Here is a 20,874-nt window from a genome sequence, read left to right as displayed (position 1 = left end):
GATCACTGTAAGTCTTACTCCACTAGACAACAATATCCTAACAACAACAATATTCAAAATGGCCAATGTCAGTCTATTTAAATTCACTAATGGGCATGTCTGCAGTCTATTTCATTTTTTACAGTTCACAATTTTTCTAAAATCATACCTGTACAAGGCACATTCCAGTTTTTTACATGTTTTCATATATTTAGGTAGTTTGAAGTCTAAATGCAGGACACTATCTCTATAAAAGTCTTTCTCTCTGTCAGTTTTGAAGGAAAGGCTTTATTCAGCATCTGTGATCTCTTAAAGATATGCTTGTATCTTGGCATCAACCTTTGCTCCTTAACTTGAGTCTGTAAGATTCTCAGTGCAGGAACTCTGAGACCAAAATACGTACTACACTCCCAGATCTTCTTAATTATTGGTGATTCAGGTCCTCTTATGCTTACTTCTTTTATCTTTTGTAAGATAGAAGATGATGCAGGACCACTCCAGGACAAATTCCTCTTCATATTAAGTCAAGATTCTGACCTGAATTTGTGCTCACTATTAACAATAAAATAGTAAAATAGAAGCTTACAGTTGTGGTAAATTTGGTCTAACAAAGGGATCATTTTGTGCTCCATTGACTGTCTTGTTTTTTCTTTGTTTTGGTTCAGAATTTGCAGAGGGTGCCTGAGAATTATTAGCTGTGGGAGGTTTGCGCTTGGCTAGAAGTTTCCTTTGCCTTTCAATATCTTCCCTTTGCTGATTCACCCATTCTTGATGCCTGTGTAAAAATAAATTTAAAAAAAAAGATTCTGACCTGAGTAAAAGTACAATAACCCATTGTAATCCTTTTAATATTGATCAGCTGTTGACTGGAAAATGACATCATTTTGTAACTGCCCAAACACAGAGAACCAAAGAAAAGTTTGCCATCAATGCAGATATTTGCTTTTCTCACTCCTTCATCGGCAAGCTTTTCTCTAAATCTCATATTCTCAATGAGATCAACTTTGATCAGCAATTTAATACTTGTAGAATAAACACCTGAACACCATGTGATGTCATGTATTGCTGAATAGGAACTGAGTCAAAGCTGACTCTCTAGGGGCTTCTCAGAGGTTGTGAATTACAGGGAAGAGGACTGTCCATCTTTCTGACATAGTACAGCTGGCAGATTCAAACCACATGCCTTTGTGATCACAGCACAGTTTCTTACCATTAGGCCACCAAAGCTCCTAAACATCTGAATATGTAATTTTAAAAAATAATAATTTAAAAATATTAAATATCCAGTGTTTCCAAGTCATTAGTTAACATGTGAGCTGGGAATACAGGTATGTTATTCTTTTTTTAAAAAAAATACAGAAAATTTTTGAACAGAGCTAAAGCTATCTCATGACCACTAACACACTTTATAGAATTGTGTGTGAAGGTTTTATGAAAACTGTGCTATATTCTGAGACATACTGTCTTATGGTTATGCTGAAATAGTCAACTCCTTCTCAACATGCAGTAGGTTTCAATTATTTGTATTTGTACATGTCTCCTTGGTTCTTCCTGGCAGAAGTATTATATCTCATTAGGTCTATGGATTTCACATTCTAGTGCACCTTAATACTTGCTGGCATCCCACTTGAGGGTTTATTATATCATCAGCCTTCATTCTTACAAAACTTGAAGGTTTTCATGTCAGTTGTAAGGCAATTTGATTCTGTTTTACTTGCTTGGCACAAACCCTTATCTATCTTGCTGTTATTGTTGATTCAGCCAATCACTTTTAATTATATTCAGCTGTCTGACCCTTTTCTAGGTTTTTATGCTATAAGATTAAAAATTAGAAATCTAATCTAGACTTTAATAAATTAAAAATAGCAAATTTGAGGAATTAGACATGCATATAGATCCACTTGGAATAAAAAGTGAAGAAAATGTAGTCTATAGCTCATGGAATTAGAATACGAAAGTGAAAGGCATTGTAAAAAGAGGAAAATGGGACTGATTTCTACTAATTTGAGTCAATTCTAATTTTAACTTGAATAGGAATTGCCATTTATAAAGCTAAAATTATCTGCAAGTAGTTTTCCCCCTCCTCTAAATCATGGTAGTAAGTGTAGTTTAAGCACGACATTTTGATTATAACAATATAGAAAGAAATTGCATTATAAGAAGAGGTCTGTCTAAACTTATTAAAAACACATTTTCTTATCTAGGTTCACTGCAAGTCTTTAAAGAAATAGCCAGTTTTAGAAATTGCCCAAGTTTCTAATATGTTATTTTTAATTACCAACATTATCAGCACATATATTTTGTGCTTACACAACTATCATTACAACTAAGTATATGAGGAATATTTTAACAGTGTTATTGAGGTTAAAATAAGCATGACTAAAATATTATGAAATGTAAAGGATCAAATAAGAATCTCGAATGAGATTCCATTATTTCTAATTGCAATTTAAACAACTACTTTGTGCTAAAACAGCAAACCATACAATACAATTAAGAGAACTTCTTTATCAATGTCCAGAAACTACATAGCTCAGATAAACACAATATATAATAGTGTATAAACTTTAAGACTGTGAAGACACATTTGGGGCCTGGGGAGTGCAGTTGGTTGAACACTGGGCATCTATCCGAAAGGTATGTGATAAGAATCTGCAGCCACGCTGCAGGAAAAAGATGAGGCAACCAATGTAAATAAAGGTATAGAGCCTTGGAAGCTGTAAGAGCCAGTTATAGTGTGTGTAAAGGGTTACTATTAATTAGATGGATTCAATGGCAGTGGGATGGATTAAATGACATTTGAGGATATTTCTTATTTGTTTAGCATCTTTTCCTTTGAAAAATACGCAGTCACTATACCAAAAGTAATTGGCTGGTACAGAAGAATTTAATGAAACAACGTATGAGCAAGAACCTGTGGTGATGAAGAAAGAAGTTCAAGCTTCTTTGGAAGAATTGGCAAAAAACAAGGCCCCAGGAATTGATGGCATACCAACTGACATTTAATCAAACAGATGCTGCCCTGGAGGTACTCACCAAACTGTACCAAGAAGTCAAAATCAAGAAGGAAAATCAACTGGCCAATTGACGGAAAGCGATCTATATTTGTTCCCATTCCAAAGAAATGTGACCCAAAAGAGTGCAGAAATTATAAAAAAAAAATCATGAATATCACACGCAAGCAAGATTCTGCTGAAAATCATTTAACACCTGTCAAATGTGCAGACTGGGTTTAGAAGAGGCTGTGGTACTAGAGATATTATTGTTAGTATTAGATGGATCTTGGCTGAAAGCAGAGAGAGAGTACAAGAGGAATGTTTACCTGGGATTCATTGACTATGTCAAGGTCTTTGATTGTGTTGATCACAACAAACTGACTCTGAGAATGGGAATCTCAGAACAGTCAATTGCGCTTATGCAAAACCTATACTTGGACCCTGGGGCCTGTCTTTCATTGTTTTTGTTCAAACATTCCTCTAGGTTGTATAGTCCTGGGATGTCCACTTGCCATGCAGTGGTAACTTGTGGCTGCTGTGAGGCTGAACACTGTGACATTGATGAGTCAAATGCGTTAATGGTTGGTTACCCAATGCGGACAAGTGGGGTGGAGCTCCCCGATTAAAACAAGCTTGGAAGCAGGGGTGGCATCCACTTCCATCATAGCTTGCCTCTGGAAACCCTATGAACCTGGAAAGAGGATGAAAGGCACACAAGCGATGAGGACTCTCCTTTATAGGGTTGCTATGAGTCACCTGTGACTCAAAGACACTTAACAACAATGATATCAACGCAGAGAGAGATCAGTTGGCCCACTGGACAGAATGCTACCAAGCCAAAGGTGGGTGAGTTTTAATCCGTGGCCCTTGGGCCTATCTTTCATTGTTTTTGTTCAAAGATCCCTCTAGGTCATATAGCCCTAGTGTGTCCACTTGCCGTACAGCGACTTGGTGGCACGTAAGAACAACAACATACTTGGACCAGGAGGCAGTCATCAGAACAGAGCAAGGAAACACTGCATGGTTCAAAATTGGAAAGGGTGTATGTCAGGGATGTGTCCTATCTCCATACCTTTTCAACCTCTATGCAGGACAGATTACATGGGAGGCTGGGCTCTGTGAGGAGAAGTGTGGTATCAGGATTGGTGAAAGATTCACCAACAATCTGCATTATGCAGATGCCACCATGCTACTTGCTGAAACTGAAGAGGACCTGAAGTGCTTGCTGCAGAAGGTCAAGGATTGCAGCCTTCAATATAGATTGAGGCTCAATATCAAGAAGACAACATTTCTCACCACTGGGCCAATTGGCAGCATCAGGATGGATGGTAAAGAGATTGAGATTGTTCACAGCTTTAGTTTGCTTGACTCCACAGTCAACACTCTTGGCACCAACAGCCAGAAAATTAAAAGACATATTGCCATGGCAAAGTCTGCTGTTAGGGACCTCTCCAAAGTACTGAAGAACAATGATGTCAGTCTGGAGACTAAGGTGTGTCTGATACAGGCCATGGTCTTTGCAATCACATGCTATGCTTCAAAGAGATGGACAATGAGTAGGGAGGATAGAAGAAGAATTGATGCCTTTGAGCTGTCGTGTTGGAGAAGAGTATTGAATATACATGGACTGCTAAGAAAATGAACAGATTCAACCTAGAGAACATTAAACCAGGCTGCTCCTTGGAGGCAAAGATTTTGAAGCTTCATCTGACATACTTTGCACATGTTGCAAGGAGGGACCAGTCATTGGAGAAGGACATCATGTTTGGGAGGATGGAGAGACAGCGCAGGAGAGGAAGACTTTCTAAGAGGTGGATTGATTCAGTAACTGCGGGTAGATGTGTTAGAGACAGTGAGATGGGTACAGGACAGAGAAGGGTTTAAGGCTGTAGGAGGATTATAGGTAGGGTCATCATGAGCCACAGGCGACTCGACGGCACATGACAACAACAACATGCAAAGAAAGTGTGACAAAATTCTCACTCACAGAAACAAACTTTGTGAGTCCCACTTTTCCAAAAATCAGAAAATAATTCTGATGATGGCTATATGCATTTGCATTTTAGTATGGAATTGGACCTCTTTATATAGAATAACTGGTAGAAAACGTCTTCTTGTTTTCTGCACTGAAAATGCTTCTCTCAGTTTACGCAAATGAAAGATTCATAAAGATTAGCAGCTGGTCTTGACCTCTCACTTCCAGACATTTATAAAAGCTGTTTGATTGTATGTCTTGTCTTGCATGAGAATAAGCATTGTGAATTTTTAATTTAAATAGGAATGAGCACTAACACACTATGTACATCTGAATCTAATGAAGAATACTTGTTAAGTGAATGACTGCATAAAAGATTGGGACATCCAGACCAATAATTTTCTCTTCAAAGAAGCTTTAAACTCTCTCATTATATTTCCTTTGATCGTGTTTATAATTTTTTTTTATTATTGGTCACTGTATAGTTTATAAGTGGACCAAATGGACTGGTCTACTTCTTTTAAAAACAGAACAAGAAGAAGAGAGGAAGAGAGAAATGAAAAGAGAAGAAATGTTTTTCATTGTGGGTTTTTTTTACAGTGTCTCTGTGACTAAAAGGAGACACCACATCATGGGATTGATGAGTTGACAAGAGCTGGTGCCAGATGTTGATCATGACAGGTGCATAATAAAAACACCCTTGGAGGTTTTCTCTTAGAATTCTAAATATATTTGGAAATAAAGAAAACATCTGCTTGATATTTCTTCATTGACAGGCTGCAAGAAATTTTTTTGACTATGATTTAAAAAGTGGGGTGAGAGAGTGCTTCAGTATTTTTTTACATTCTAAGAATGTAATCTAAATGTTCTTCACAAGCAAAATACAAAATTCTAGCACATATTTTACACCATTTCCCTTGCTAATGGATTGTATTGTTTCTGCCCATACATCTTTAGGTTCAGAGAAAAGTCATAAATGCTTAATAAAATGGAACAACCGTACTGATTATTATTTCAAAATTGTGCTGCAACCAAAGTCACCACTACTTTTTCAAATGCTTGAATGTGGTTACTATGTTCTTGACAGTTGTGACACAATCCATAGCAGCTAAATTAAGGACACACTAAAAACAAAACAAAGCAAAACAAAACAACTCAATTCATTGCCATTGAGTCGGAACTGACCCATAGCTGATGCTTCAGTGGATTTATGAAAGTTCTAAATCACACAGGCCCTAAAAATTGCACTATAACATCAAGAAGCAAAAACAAAGGGAGTAAATGCTGAAGTGAAAGAGCTGAACAGAAGATTTCAAAAGGCATCTTGGGAAGATAAAACAAGCTACTATAATGGAATGTGCAGAGACCTAGAATTGGAGGATAAAGCGTTAAGAACTCACTCAGCTTTTCTCAAAGTGAAAGAACTGGGAAAAAATTCAAGCTTTGAGTTGCAACATACAGGACTGCTATGAGAAAAATCTTGAATGAGCCAGGTAACATCAAAAGAAGAATTGATAGAGAATACTCAGAATCAATATACCAAAAAGAATTGAGTGACACTGAAATATTTTAAGAAGTTCTATATGAGCAAGAGCCAGTGACAATGAAGGAAGAATTTCAAGCTGCAATGAAGGCACTGGGGGGGAAAAAGGCCTGAAGAATCAATGGAATACCAATTGATGTATTTCAAATAACAGATACAATCCTAAACATGTTCACCAGTTCATGATAGGAAATTTGGAGGACAGCTGACTAGCTGACTGACGGAAAGAGATGCATGTTTTCCCCCATTCCAGGAAATATGATCTAACAGAAATTATCAAATAATATCCCATGCAAGCAAAATACTGCTGAAGATAATCTAAAAATGTCTAGAACAGCACAAAGAGAACAGTCAGATGTTTAAGCTTGATTTAGAATAGGCTGCAGCATAAGGGATATAATTGTTCATGTCAGATGGACCTAGTAGAAAGCAAAGAATATCAGAAAAAAATGTCTACTAGTGCTTTATTGACTATGCAAAGACATTTGTATAGATCATAATAAATTATGGCTAAGATTTAGAAGAATGAGAATTCCAGAATACATAAATGTGCTCCTCTGAAACCTATACCTAGACCAAGAAGCTTTTGTGCAAACAAAGCAAATGAACCCTGCAGGGTTTAAAATTAGGAAAGATGTGCATCAGGGCTGTATCTTTTTTTCTCTATTTAATCTGTATGCAGAGCAAATTATTCAAGAAGCAGGACTCTATGAAGAAGAATGTGGCATCAGGATTGGAGAAAGACTCATAAATAACTTTCATTATGCAGATGTCACAACCTTACTTGCTGAAAGTGAGAAGGACTTTAAGCATTTGCTGTGGAGAGTTAAGCACTGCAGCCTTCCATACGGATTGCATCTCAACATCAAGAAAAAAAAAAATCCTCACCTTTTGGACAAACAGGCAATATCATGACAGCTGTGATTGATTTGAAACTGACCCGTATCTGGCCCTATGGTGAATTTTCAGAGGGAGTTGATCCAGCGAGAGGAGATTGTCTATTTTTCTCCTAAGTGAGCACATCTTAGTTGGATTCACAATCAATATATGTGGTACCAGCAATCAGGAAATTAGCAGACATACTGCATTTGGAAAGCCTGTAGTCAAGAATCTCTCCACACTATTGAAGAGAAATGATGTCAGTATGCAGATTATAATGAGGACTAGAGTTTGCCTGATTCAGGCTATGGTCTTTTCAGTCACTTGTTATGTATCTGAGAGCTAGACAATGACTAAAGGTGACAGAAGAATAAATGCCTTTAAAATGTGGTGCCGGTCACAGGTACTGAAGATCCTGTGGATTTCCAAAAGAACAAACAGATATTTATCTGGAGAAGGTGCAGCCAGGGTACTCTAAAAGGCAAAAATGACAAAGCTTCATATCACATACTTTGAAATATTGTAGAGGTTATTACTTCAAGAGAGATATCATGCTTGGAAAGGTGGAAGGAAGAAAGACACAAAGCCCCTCAACAAAGTAGTTGACACAATGACTGTAGCAATGGGGCATGAGTGTATCACAGATTGTAATGATCATACAAGATAAGACATGGTTCAGATATGTTGCTCATAGTGTACTATAAGTCATACTCTACTCAGTGGTACCTAACAACAACAATAACAAACCACCTAGATGATTTTTCCTCTTTCTTTTTCAAAGAGGTTGATGGATTCAAACCACTTGCTTTTGAGTTGGCAGTGCAACTACCCACTAAGTCACTGTAGCTCCCCTTAGAAAATATTATGAAAAATGTTGTTTTATATTTGTAATAAATGGTATTGCCTTAAGCATCCTTGATAGTCATCAGCCCGATGGCCTGGACATAAAAGGTTGAAAAAGTTTCCCTTTCAATATATTTCATTTTGAAGCATCTAAAGGAAACCATATGGAAAAAAGAATGCAGCAAATTCTACTCGCAGGATTTCATTTTGTCCCATGCAAAGAAGGAATAGATGAGGCACTTCCTCAGAAGCCATGGTGCAATGATAAGAGAAAAAAAACCCAAACAAACAGAGTCACAGGTTTCTAATGGATTTCTATACTGTGATAGATGCAGTCTAATCACAGAGCTGGAATGAAAGAGAATAGGAAAAAGGAATCATGGTGAAGGTAAATTAGTTCCACTGGACCTAATAGAGGAAGTCTGGTTATTTCTCTCATGTGTTCAAGACAATTAATAACCACATAGTCCCCAAAGTCCAAAGCTGTCTCCCTTTCTTTGGCTTCATCCAAATGGTCAAGAAAATTTTATTTCAAACAAAATCTCCTTGCTAGTCATGTCTTGAAACATAATATAATGAAGATTAAGAATTGTGGAAGTTCCATTCTACTAAATATTGGAGGTCATGAGATAAAGTTTGGCATCTTTAAAAATTAATACAATTTAAAAAAATTAATACAAGTGAATCTTGCAATACTGGTGTCACTCCATGTATGAGCCGTAGAAACAGTTTGGAATGTCTTTCTAAAAAATTCTGATTTTGGTACTTACTGGTATTGGCTACAATATTTTCCATGGTATGTTTAGCCTCAAGTTCAATGATTGATTCTTTAGTTGAAATTTAGCATCAGGATCTTTATAAACTGTAAATTCCCTTTTCACAAGGTATCCTGAAGTTGGAATAAATGGGTTATGTTGTTGCTGTTAATTTGTATTAAAAGGTCTTTTATGTGTATGAATATCATCCTATCACTGACAGCATTTTACTTCAAGGTAGATCTTGAACTATTCTTTTTGAATGTGAATGTGACACCCTTCATCATCTGTTTGTCATCCACATAGCAGATCATATGATTTTTCTGATTCAAAATGGTCAATAATAGACCAACTCAGCTCAGTAATGCCTACGATGTTGATCTTTATGCATTCTATTTAACTTTTGATAATTTCAATTTTCCAAGAATCATATTTCACACCTCCCAAGTTCCAATTATTTATGAAGTTTTTGCAGCTGTTTGTTGCCACATCAGAAAATGAAGCTCCATCATTGGGTGAAAACTTTACTCCATTCACTTCATTAAGGTGACTTGACTTTGATGAAGCCACTCTTTTCCATTTGCATTTTGAGTGCCTTCCATCATGAGAAGCTAATTTTCTGGCGCTATATCAATGCTGTTATTTTGGGGGCTTATGAGGACCTATTATTTCAGGAATATCTAGCCAGTTGGGCTTCTTCTTGTTGTTATTAAATGCTGTTAATTAGTCAACTATGACTCATAGTGACTCTATGAACAATGGCTTTTAGCTTTGTCCTATCCTGAACCAATCTCACCATTTCTGACACACCTGACCCCTTCGCCACAATGTGTCAATTCATCTCATTATTTCCTCTGCTCACCCTCTTATCCTTCCAAAGATGATATACTTCTCAAAGGACTGTACTTTCCTGGCAATATACCCAAAGTATGTGAGACAGAGTTTCAAAATCCTTGCCTCCAAGGAGTATTCTGATTTCAATTGCTCTAGGACAGACCTGTTTGTTCTCACCAATCTTAATCTGGAAATTCGGCTGAAGCCTGCTCACCATGGTTGACCAGGTGGCATGGCTCCAGCAAATAGCAACACACAAGCCACCAGAGTAGAGCAAATTAGCAAATGAACAGTGGAATAGTTACGTATGCTCTCAATGACTTACACAGTAGTACTTTCATAGTATTAATCAAATGATCAGAAAGTGTTAAAAAATAATTGGTTTAGTCTACAGTCTTTCTGATAACTTGCTATGCATCTGATAACAGAAAAAAGAATTGATGCATTTGAGCTGTGATGTTGGAAAAGAGCACTGAACATCCCATGGAGGGCCAAAAGAACAGATAGTCTTTGAGAGGGTACAGACAGAGTGTTCTTTGGAGGCAAGAATGATGAGACTTCGCCTCACATATTCCTTTGAGAGGGACATGATTCTGGGAAAGGTGGAGGGATGGTGAAGGAGAGGAAGAACCTTCACCAGGTGGATTGACACAGTGACTACCACAAAGGGTGCTTGTACATCAGGAAGTATGAAAATGAGCAGTATAGAATAGGGTTCAGATCTTTTGTTCATAGGGCCACTATGAATCACTTAACAACAACATTAAAAAATAAGATTACAAAAATTGGTTTGGCATAATTGAAAAGTACCTACTACTCATCTGTCTTCAGAAATATCTTTGTACATGTCACTATTTCCTTTAACCTTGTCTACTAAGATTGGTCTCAGAAAAGATTTCTCATGTATCATTAGCACTTTAGAATGAATATCAATATGTTACTTCTCAGAAATAATTGCTCCTCTTTGGTTGCATTTCTGAGTGAGGAATTAAAAATATCATTGTTTTTAAAAAATTATTTTATTAATTTTAAGAAACATTTACAGATATTTTGGATTTCCATTCATTCATTGTTGCACTTTTCTCCCTGCCCAGCTTTGCCCCCCCAAATATCATTGTTAATTAAAAGAATATCAAGTCTTAGGAATTGAGAGAAGTAATATTTTTAGGTGGGAAAACTTTCTAGAATTGCTGAAATCATACTACCACATTCTAGGAGACTGTGAACCTTGTAAAACTGACACAATTTTATTTTTTCCTTGGGAGTTCAGAAAGCAGCTTAGTGTTGTAAAAGAAAGTGTTGGAATTGGAGTCAGCAGAATTGGGTTTATTTCCTCATGTCTTTATTTACTACTGTTATGACTGTGGATAACATATTTAATCTCTCTGAGCTTCAATGTCATAATCTGTCAAGTGGTAGCTAACAATATCTCTGTTATAGAGCTGTTTGATTTAGTATTAATTTATGTAGGATCCTCTAGCACTTGATAAAATAGATGAAAAAGATAGAAATAAGACTAGGGGGAAAAACACCCAATAAGATAAGGTAGCATAAAGGCACTACTAATAATCAAGTGTGTTACATGTATTACAGAGCTTTGGTGGTCTATTGAGTAAGAAGTTGTGTTGCCAATGCAAAGGCAGGCAAGATAGAATTACCAGCCGCTCTGTGAGAGAAAGATGGGCAATTTCCTATTGTGTGATTTATAGTCTCTGAAAACCTGCTGGAGAGTCAGCTATGAGTTGGTTCCAACTTGATGGAAATGAGGGGTTTTTAGGATTGGTTTTCACCTTTAAAAAAAAATATTATTAATTTCAATGAAAATTTACAGAGACTTTGGATTTCCATTCATTCATTGCTGCACTTTTTTCCCCTCCCAATCCTCCCCCACAGTACACTACCCTCTTGGAAAAGTAAAATAAAAATTCTTTCATTGTTTTATAATCCCTCCCCCCAGGTCCATTCCACTATGCAGCCTTCGCTCTGGACTCCCGTTATGACAAAAATACCTAATCACATATCCATTTTAAACAGTTTTCTCCCTCATATGTTTCAATGCAATATACATTATTGAACCCATCTTTCTCAGTCTCCCCCCAACCCCGAAGTCAGTCCTGTTTTACAACAGTGGCACCATACAGTATTTGTCTTTTTGTTACTGAGATACTTCAAACAGCACAATGTCCTCCTGGGTCACCCATTTTGAACAATATTGCATGAGTTCCTGTTTTTCACTGTAGCAGTAGTATTCTATTGTGTGAATATATCACAGCTTCTGTATCCATTCGTTTGTTGATGGGCACTTAGGTTGTTTCCAACTCCTTGCTATTGTGAACAAAGCCGTGATAAACATGGGTGTGCATATATCTGCTTGGATGTCAGTTATGGTCTCTTTAGAGTGTATTTCCAGCAATGGAATTTCTGGGTCAACTGATATCTCTATTTACAGCTTTTGGAGAAAGCGCATACCGCCTTCCACAGTGGTTGCACCATTTTACAGTCCCACCAACAGTGAATAAGCGTTCCAGTTTCTCCACAACCTTGCTGGCATTTGTTCCTTGCTGTTCTGTTAAATTTTGCTATTCTGACTGGGGTGAGATATTATCTCATAGTTGTTTTGATTTGCATCTGTCTTAGAGCTAGGGATTTTGAACATTTCTTCATGTGCTTGTTAGCATGTCTTCTTTGGTGACGTGTCTGTTCATATCCTGTGCCCATTTTGCAATTCGATTATTTACCTTTATCTAGTTGTGGTGCTCAAGTATTTTATACATTCTAGATATAAGTCCCTTATCTGACATGTCATTACCAAATACTTTTTCCCAGTCGGTGGCTTCCCTTTTTACATTGTTGGAGAAGTTTTTGGATGTGCATAGGTATTTGATTCTTAGAAAGGTCCCATTCATCTATTTTATCTTCTCTTGGTTGGAGGTTTTCCAGGATACTTGGAAGACTGTTTATGTTGTGGATTAGGACTTCTAGAGTTCTTCCATGCTTTTCTTTAATGAAGTTTATAGTCCTTGGTTTTAGGCCTAGGTCCATGATTCACCTTGAGTTCGTTTTTTTATATGGAGTGAGGTGTGGCTCTTGCTTGAGTTTTGCAGATACTTTTCCAATCTTGCCAACACTGTTTGTTTAAAAGGCTGTCGTTTCTCCACTTAACTGATTTCATCTCCTTGTCAAAAATTAGTTGACCATAGATAGATGGGCTGATATCCTGGTTCTCAATTCTATTCCATTGATCTATGTGTCTGTTGTACCAGTACCATGCTGTCTTAACCACCACAGCAGTGTAGTAGGATTTGAAATCAGGGAATGAGATGCCTCCTACCTTTCTTCTGTTTTTAAGGAGTGCTTTGCTTATTTGGGGCTTCTTTCCATTCCAAATGAAACTGGAGATTGCCTTTTCCATCTCGTTGAAGGATGGGATTGGTATTTGTATTGGGATTGCATTGAGCATGTAAATTGCCTTTGGTAATATTGACATTGTCACAATATTGAGTCTTCCTATCCATGAGCAAGGGATATTCTTCCACTTCTCCAGTCTCTTTTTGTTTCTTGCAGTAATGTTTTGTAATTTTCTTTGAATAGATCCTTTGTACTTCTGTTTAAATTTACTCCCAAGTATTTAATCTTGTGATTAGCTATTGTGAATTATATTGTTTTTCTTAGCTCTGGCACTGTATTCTCTTTGTCACTGTAGAGAAATCAACTGTTTAGCTTGTATTCTGCTACTTTTTTTTTTAAACATTTATTATAAGAATCTTCGTAGCATAATTGAGCTATGGTGGTGTAGTCCAGAGGACCTATTGCTTTTAACCAAACACCTATTTATCAAGTAGTAGCTAGCAAAAGACCTTGTTAACTACTATTGTTAATTATGACTTTAGAGTTCAGAGAGAAAAAGTGCAACAATGAATGACTGGTAACCCTAACTCTCTGTAAACTTTTATTAAAATTAATTAAAAAAATTTAAGGTGTTGCAGACTGAGGGTAAAGTATATTAATTAATAATGAGACAGAACACCAAGAACAAGATAAAACAGAGAGCTTCAAAAGGGAGTCAACCAGTTTGAATCAACTGGTGCCACAAGCCACACCTCTCTGTGTATTTACTGAGAATCGGGGGAAGCAAATAATAAAGAGAATTCTCTAGTAAATGAAGCTGAATTTTTCTCTATTTTCAACCTGATGTTTGGCTCAGGAAGGAAGTATTTCACATGTAGTAACACTCCTTCTGCAGGGGGACCCAAGCTGTCTCTTATGTGCAAGAAACAACTAATTTCCTGTCACCTGTCACAAGAAAAATTCCAACTTATAATTTTGTGATTCCTTCAATTCCTAAATAATCATATGGTTTTTAATATAATATTTGGTATGAAATATGGCTTCTCATACTAGGGAGTACATTTGCTTGGCTTTGTCTTTTCATATTTTATCTTGTTTAAGTAGGGTGGAGGGACAGCACAGGAGGGGAAGGCGGAATGAGGTGGAATGATTCAGTGGTTGGGGTAATAGGGATGGGTGTGTTGGAGACAGTACAATTGGCACAAAACAGAGCAGAGTTTAGGGCTGTTGCACAAAGGGTCACTATGAGTCGCAAGCGACTTGACGGCACATAACAACAACAACAACAAGAAGTAGATTTCACTGTAACTCAAGTATTACCCTATTTCATAGATTAAAAACTCATTAATCGACTTAGTGAGGATTATTTTGCCAGCAACTGGTGGAGCAGTCAGTTCCCAAAGTTCAGCCTCTTAACCCCTTGTCTAGACAATCTTTCTCCATGATGATAACAGAAGTGAGAGTAGAGTGTATATGGATGAGACTTTTCAGTTTTAATTTATAATCAATTTCGTGGTTTTGTGATGTCTAGAAACATAAATCTATACAACTCATTAATATGTTCAGCATCATTCATTTCACAAGTTTTGCCCGAATAGAATAGGACCATTTCCTTAATGCTTATGTTTGTTTGGCTTTTGGTTTTTTTTTCTGCATCAGTTCTAAGCTAATGTAGGTTTGGTGTTTATTATGTTGTAGACTTTGTACTCAGCTTCAGTGCCTCAAATAGCTTATTGTATAGAGAAAGAAACAAACTCAGAAGCAGATAATTTAAAGATAAATTATTTTTTACACTAAGAAGTAAAGCACAGGCATGTCTGGATGAAAATGGCTTGAGTCCATCCTTGGGAGCAAAGAAGTGCTTTAGTGCAATTCCTACATAATTGTGAAAGATCATGAAGCAAAGACAAGAGCTAGGCAAGCCAAAGAAAGGGGAGTGAGGGTTCTAATTCATAAGAATGGAAAAAGCAAAAGCTTGAGGCAGGAAAGAGTATGGTGCCCAGCAACAGGTACAAATGTGGGGGCTCTGGTAGGGTGGGCACAACATGGCAAGTATTAGGGATTTGCCAGACCTAAAGTGGATGGGAAAGACTGTTGTTAGAGACCTTTCTAAAGTACTCAAAAGCAACGGTGTCTCTCTGGAGACTAAGGTGTGCCTGATACAGTCCATGGTCTTTGCAATCACTTGTTATGCATTAGAGAGTTGGACAATGGCTAGGGAGGATAGAAGGAGGAGAATTTATTATGCCTTTGAGCTGTGCTGCTGGAGAAGAGTATTGAATGTACCATGAACTGCCAAGGAAACAAACAGATTCATCGTAGAGAGGGTTAAACCAGGCTACTCCTTGGAGGCAAGGATTCTGGGGTTTCCTCTGACATACTTTGGACATGTTGTAAGGGGAGACAGGTCCTTGGAGAGGGGCATCATGCTTGGGAAGGTGGAGGAACAGCGTAGGAGGGGAGGACCCTCTATGAGGTGGATTGATCAGTGACTGGGGTAATCGGTATGGGTGTGTCAGAAACAGTGCGATTGGCACAGGATAGAGCAGGGTTTAGGGCTGTTGTACATAGGGTTGCTATGAGTTGCAAATGGCACATAACAACAACAACAAACCACCAACAACAACAACAAAGTGGAGTGGTGGTTAGGTGTGAGCAGGCACGTGAGGTCCCAGGCATGGATTATCCTAAGCTATTTCATGAATGATCTATTGTTTGTAAATCTATAGCAAATGAGAAAATAAGGACGAGTTAAAAAGAAACAAGGGCAGCTCACCTTCTGACCCCATGGTGAAGTATGGAGAGTTGTTGTTGCCATGTATTGTTGAATTGGAACTACTGCAGTTGTCTCTCCAACTGGCTTTTAGAGGCAGTAAATTCCAGTGGAGCACCTGATGGATTCTAACCTCCTGCCTTTGGATTGGCAGTACAACTCCTTACCATCAGCCACCAGTGCTTTCTATGGAAAGATATATCCTACCAAAATGCATATAACTTCCTTTGTGGATACCTTTATCCACGGTTTTTCTCTTTTCTCTTCTCTCTGTCTTTTGTTTCTTATAACTCAACAAGGAGATCAGATTTTAGTAACTAAATCAATAACTTCTGATAGCTTTTGCCCTCACTAGTTTTGAGTCTTATGCTCTAACTAACCCTAGAGACTGGATTGATTTACATAGTCTTAGAGAGTCTCAGGATTTACCAGATACTTTGCTGGAATTCTCCCAGTAGTGAAATAAGAATCCCAAATCCCAAACCTGATAATTTCTGTATTGTCCTTATTAAAGCTTAGGAAAATATTGGAGCCAGGGAACGAATTTAGGAGAGAAATGTTAGACGATATAAGAGAGAAAAACTGCACTAAACTATAGAAGGCAGAATTCCTTTCAGTGCAGCTTGTCCAAGCTGACCTCTTTACCCTTATAACTAGAGCTTCTCAACTGTCCTTTTAATATACAAGGAGGCGTATGTAGAAATACCATCCTTTTACAAAATTCTATACAATTCCGCATGTTAGATCAGTAATTCTTAAATAGCATAAAGGGCACGATCAAGCCATCCAGAGCCTTTTCAAACACATGCTTTTCTTGATACATGGATAATTTCCCATTACAGTGGACACTTGAACATTGCAAGGATTAGGGTTACTGTGCCCTCACTTTTACCCTTGCAATTGAAAGCTCATATAATCACTTTTACTGTGATGCGAAATTTACTGGAGAGAGAAAATTTTTCACCCTGGGATGATTATCAACAAATGGAATTCTAAGTGGATACATGCAACTCTTGAAGTCAGCACAATAGTATCAGGTAAGAAAATCCACATATAAGTGGAACCACACAGATCAAACTTCCTTATTCAATGGTCAACTGCACTTATTTTACCAACATACTCAGAAGAATTACTGTCAGAGTGAATCACAATTACCAGTAGGGGTGTGTCACATACTTCAAGTATTTTGGTAAATAAAAGGCTGAGAAGCACTATTAAGTATCATCTGCTGTTGTAGTTGGTGGTGTACAAGAAAAAAACAGAAACTGAGTATACTTACCAGGTTTGTCCTCGTTCCTTGGGGTTAGAAACAATGTTTTCTTTTTTCTTTCTTTTGTGACATAGAGGTTATGTGCTATTAGTGTCATCAACTTATAGTTGATTCTCAGGTGGCTTTTCAGAGGCTGCCCATCACACAATAGGAGATTGCCCATCTTTCTCCTGAGGAACAGCTAGTGGATTTGAACCATGTGTCTTTGATATGGCAGTACAGTTCCTTACCAGTAGACCAGTGACTTCCAATATGTCATAAATCAAAGGCTGTTCTCTTACTAGTTACTGGTAAAAAAAAGGGCAAAGTCTTTGTCTTTCTAGTCTTGCTGCCTAGCACAGTCCCTGGTATGGGTCAAACACTTAGCAAATGTACTACAAGTGGAATGAGACATGAACTTGCAAGGGCATTGAGCAAAACAGGACAAACATTTTACCAACTTCTAATTATTTGAAATGTTGTCTTTTCCTACCAAGATGTTTATATTAGCCATTTTATACAGTACACATTTGATTTATTTGGTAATCATTGTTCTGTTACCTCACATTAGAAACCTAGAATCATGAATAAAATTAATTTGAGGCCTTTCAGCAACTGCAGACTTTCAAGTGCTTTTCTTTTCTATAATAACAAAATAAAAAAATGTACTCTTTAGAGTATATTCTTTGTTTTGTCTCTTCTGCTACTTAAAAAAAACTTGATGAATTAAACAATTTGACAGTGAAGACATTTAAATAATGCATTTTAGTGAAATCCCTAGAGTTTAAGGAGACAGGCTGCTGTGATTGAAGCAATGGATTGAATCTCCACTGCCAGATGGTGGTTGAAATATAATGGGTTTACAGCCTCCAGCCACAGCTTGAGGTTTACATACAAAGGGTAAACCTTTCAATGAAAGAGAATGCAAAGCTGGAGATTACTTGAAATTCCTGCATTGTCCCTTGTGGCTTATAAAGGGCAAGGGAAAGCCCTATCCATGCAAATTCTGGTTAGGATCATATTTGTAAACTTACTTCTTGCATCGTGATACTTTTGCTTTTGCTGCTACAACATTTGATTTTTAAACATATTCTTCAGAAATCAGAACTAGTATTAGAGTTTATAATCTATAATGTTTACAGCTTTTTTGCTCTGATTGGAGAACAAAACAATCCATGAGAAATGAATTCTCAGCTCCCAAAAGCTTTTCAGGAATTACTCTGGCTGATTTGACTTTCCTCATCTTGTCCTGAGTTGCAACTGGTCCAAGGGCATGAGTATGTTAAATTTCTTGCTCCCTGTCAGAATAATCCTGAAATAATATGGTGGCTATTTGAATGAGGCTGCTCTCTATGTTTCTCTAACTTCTGTTCAAGAATGCATCTGGATCAGTTCAACCATGGTCAATGTTTTTAAATGCCAAATGAGAGCTTCAGAAGAGCCCCTTGAGGAAGGAGAGATGACATTTGCCATGCTCTGCTAATACTAACTCAGGAAGAATGTATCTGGCAACACATTTATCCTGATAAACATGATGATAGGGAGATTTTTTGTATAAACATTGGCAGCATGTATTTACTGCTACATCTGTATATGAGCTGTCAGGTCACATAAAATAGGCCATAACGTAAGACAGTTGCAGGGAATAGATTATGTAATGAGATCAAGCTAATGAAAGCCTGGCATGTAGCTATAATTTTCCTAACAGTGTGGAGAGTTGACTTTCCAACCAAGTCCAGGATAATTTTTTTTATTTTTTGGTCACTGTTTATGAAATTACATTGTTATTCTCTTCAGCTGTTCAATGAGCCACTAGGAAGAAGAATAAAATGCACACAAATTGGAGGAAAAGAAAGGCCTCTGGCTGTAGAATTTATGACTGGAGGATTCAATATTTTTTATGCAGGTAAATTTCCTAAATAGAAAAGCACCACAGAGTTTTAAGCCATTCAGAAATAAATATGCCGGTCTAAGTTTACGATGTTCACAAAACCCTACAGTATTGTAACTCTCATTCTCACAAATATAGGATACTAGTCTTTAAAGCATCCTGAAAAATCATTCAAATGAGAGAAACATCAAAAACTACTGAAGCAAAGATTCCTTAAGTATAAGTTAGTAGGTTTTCAATCACTTTAGTATTACAATTTGACACCATTAAGGCTAATGTATAGGTGCCTGCCAGCATAGCTACCATTAAGAATCTATCAGTATTTCCATTATAAATCCCATTTTTCAGGGGTTAATAACTTGATCATAAAAATACACTGCAGGCTGAAATAAAACCTTGAAGGAAAAATTCTTTAATCCCACCAGAAGATTTTACTCATATGTTTTTGAGTCTCAGATAGTCAAAGAACAGAAAAAGCAGAATAAATACAAGCTTTCACTTCTTGAATATTTTACCAATCCTCATACTATTAGATCTAACTGTATGCACTGTCATTTTGTCTGTTTCCTTGCTGCTTCTTCTCTTTTTCCTTTTTATATTGCATTCTTGTCCTGGGCATTGGTCTTTGTATTATAATCAACACAGGAACTTTTCTCAGGTAAGAAAGAGGAAGAAACACTCTATCTTATGGTTGGATATTGGAAAATGGAGTGTAGCTCTAAACTCTCCATTATCCTGTACATTTATAATTTTTTCACTACTGAAACTTTTGCAGAGAAACATTATAAAATTATTTTGGTAAAATAGAAAAGCTGTAAGATTTAACTAATTTTGTGGCTGGAATAATAATATTGATTAACTCACAAATGCCCTGACTAATCAGCAATATACTTAGTGGCGTTCCCTAAAGTCATGTCTCACGTAACTCTGGAGGGGTGTTAGATATGTATCAGTGAAGTAGAACTACCAAGGAAGTAAACGCTTCTACATCGTCTAATCACCTCATATAATTTTGTTGATGGTGGTATTAGATGCCCTCGAGTTGAGTATGACTCATAGTGACCCTATGAACAGCTGGCCTGAACCCTGTTCTATTCTGTGTCATCCTTATCATCTTGGACACACTTGAATTCATTGATGTAGTCCCCTTGTCAATTCATCCCATTGAGGGGGTATTCTCTTTTGCTGATCCTTCACCTTTTCAAGCATGATAGCCCTTTCCAAGAACTAGTTTAATGTCTTTTGTTGTTGTGTTATTGTTATGTGTTGCTGAGTCACTTGCGACTCAGAGTGACCCTATATACAACAGCTCTGAACTATGCTCTATCCTGAGCCAACCTTATCCTTTCTGACACCCCTACTACCATTACTCCAGACACTGAGCCAATCCATCTCATTGAGGGTCTTCCTCTTTTATTCTGTCTATGCTCCCAAGCAAGATGTCCCTCTTTAAGGACTCGTCCCTACTGCAACATGCCTTGAAAATTTCAGATGGAGCTTTAAAATCCTTGTCTCCAAGGAGCATCCTGGTTTCAACATCTTTGTTTTCCTAGCAGTCCATAGTCCAATACTCTTCCCCAGCACCACAACTCAAAGGTATCATTTCTCCTTCTATCACCCTAGTCATTGTTCAGCTTTTTTTCCCCCTATAATTATATTTTATTAATTTTCATAAACATTTACAGAGATTTGGGGCTTCCACTCATTCATTGTTGCGCTATTCTCTCTACCCTCCTCCCAGTTTGTTCTTGTCCAAATGCCACAGTGCTTGTCAAAGCCAGTTCTGATTAATCTTCTTTGTCAGTGTAT

The 20,874-nt window shown here is 37.2% G+C and overlaps 1 pseudogene; it reads right to left on the bottom strand.

Annotated features, from left to right (window-relative positions):
* LOC102875903 overlaps positions 1–20,874 on the bottom strand; it is a 102,243-nt pseudogene that overhangs the window by 78,309 nt on the left and 3,060 nt on the right.

This window comes from Elephantulus edwardii, unplaced genomic scaffold, assembly GCF_000299155.1.
Source record: "Elephantulus edwardii isolate Elephantulus edwardi_28Jun2011 unplaced genomic scaffold, EleEdw1.0 scaffold00290, whole genome shotgun sequence".
Lineage (NCBI taxonomy): Eukaryota > Metazoa > Chordata > Mammalia > Macroscelidea > Macroscelididae > Elephantulus > Elephantulus edwardii.
This window is presented reverse-complemented; position numbering and strand designations above follow the sequence as displayed.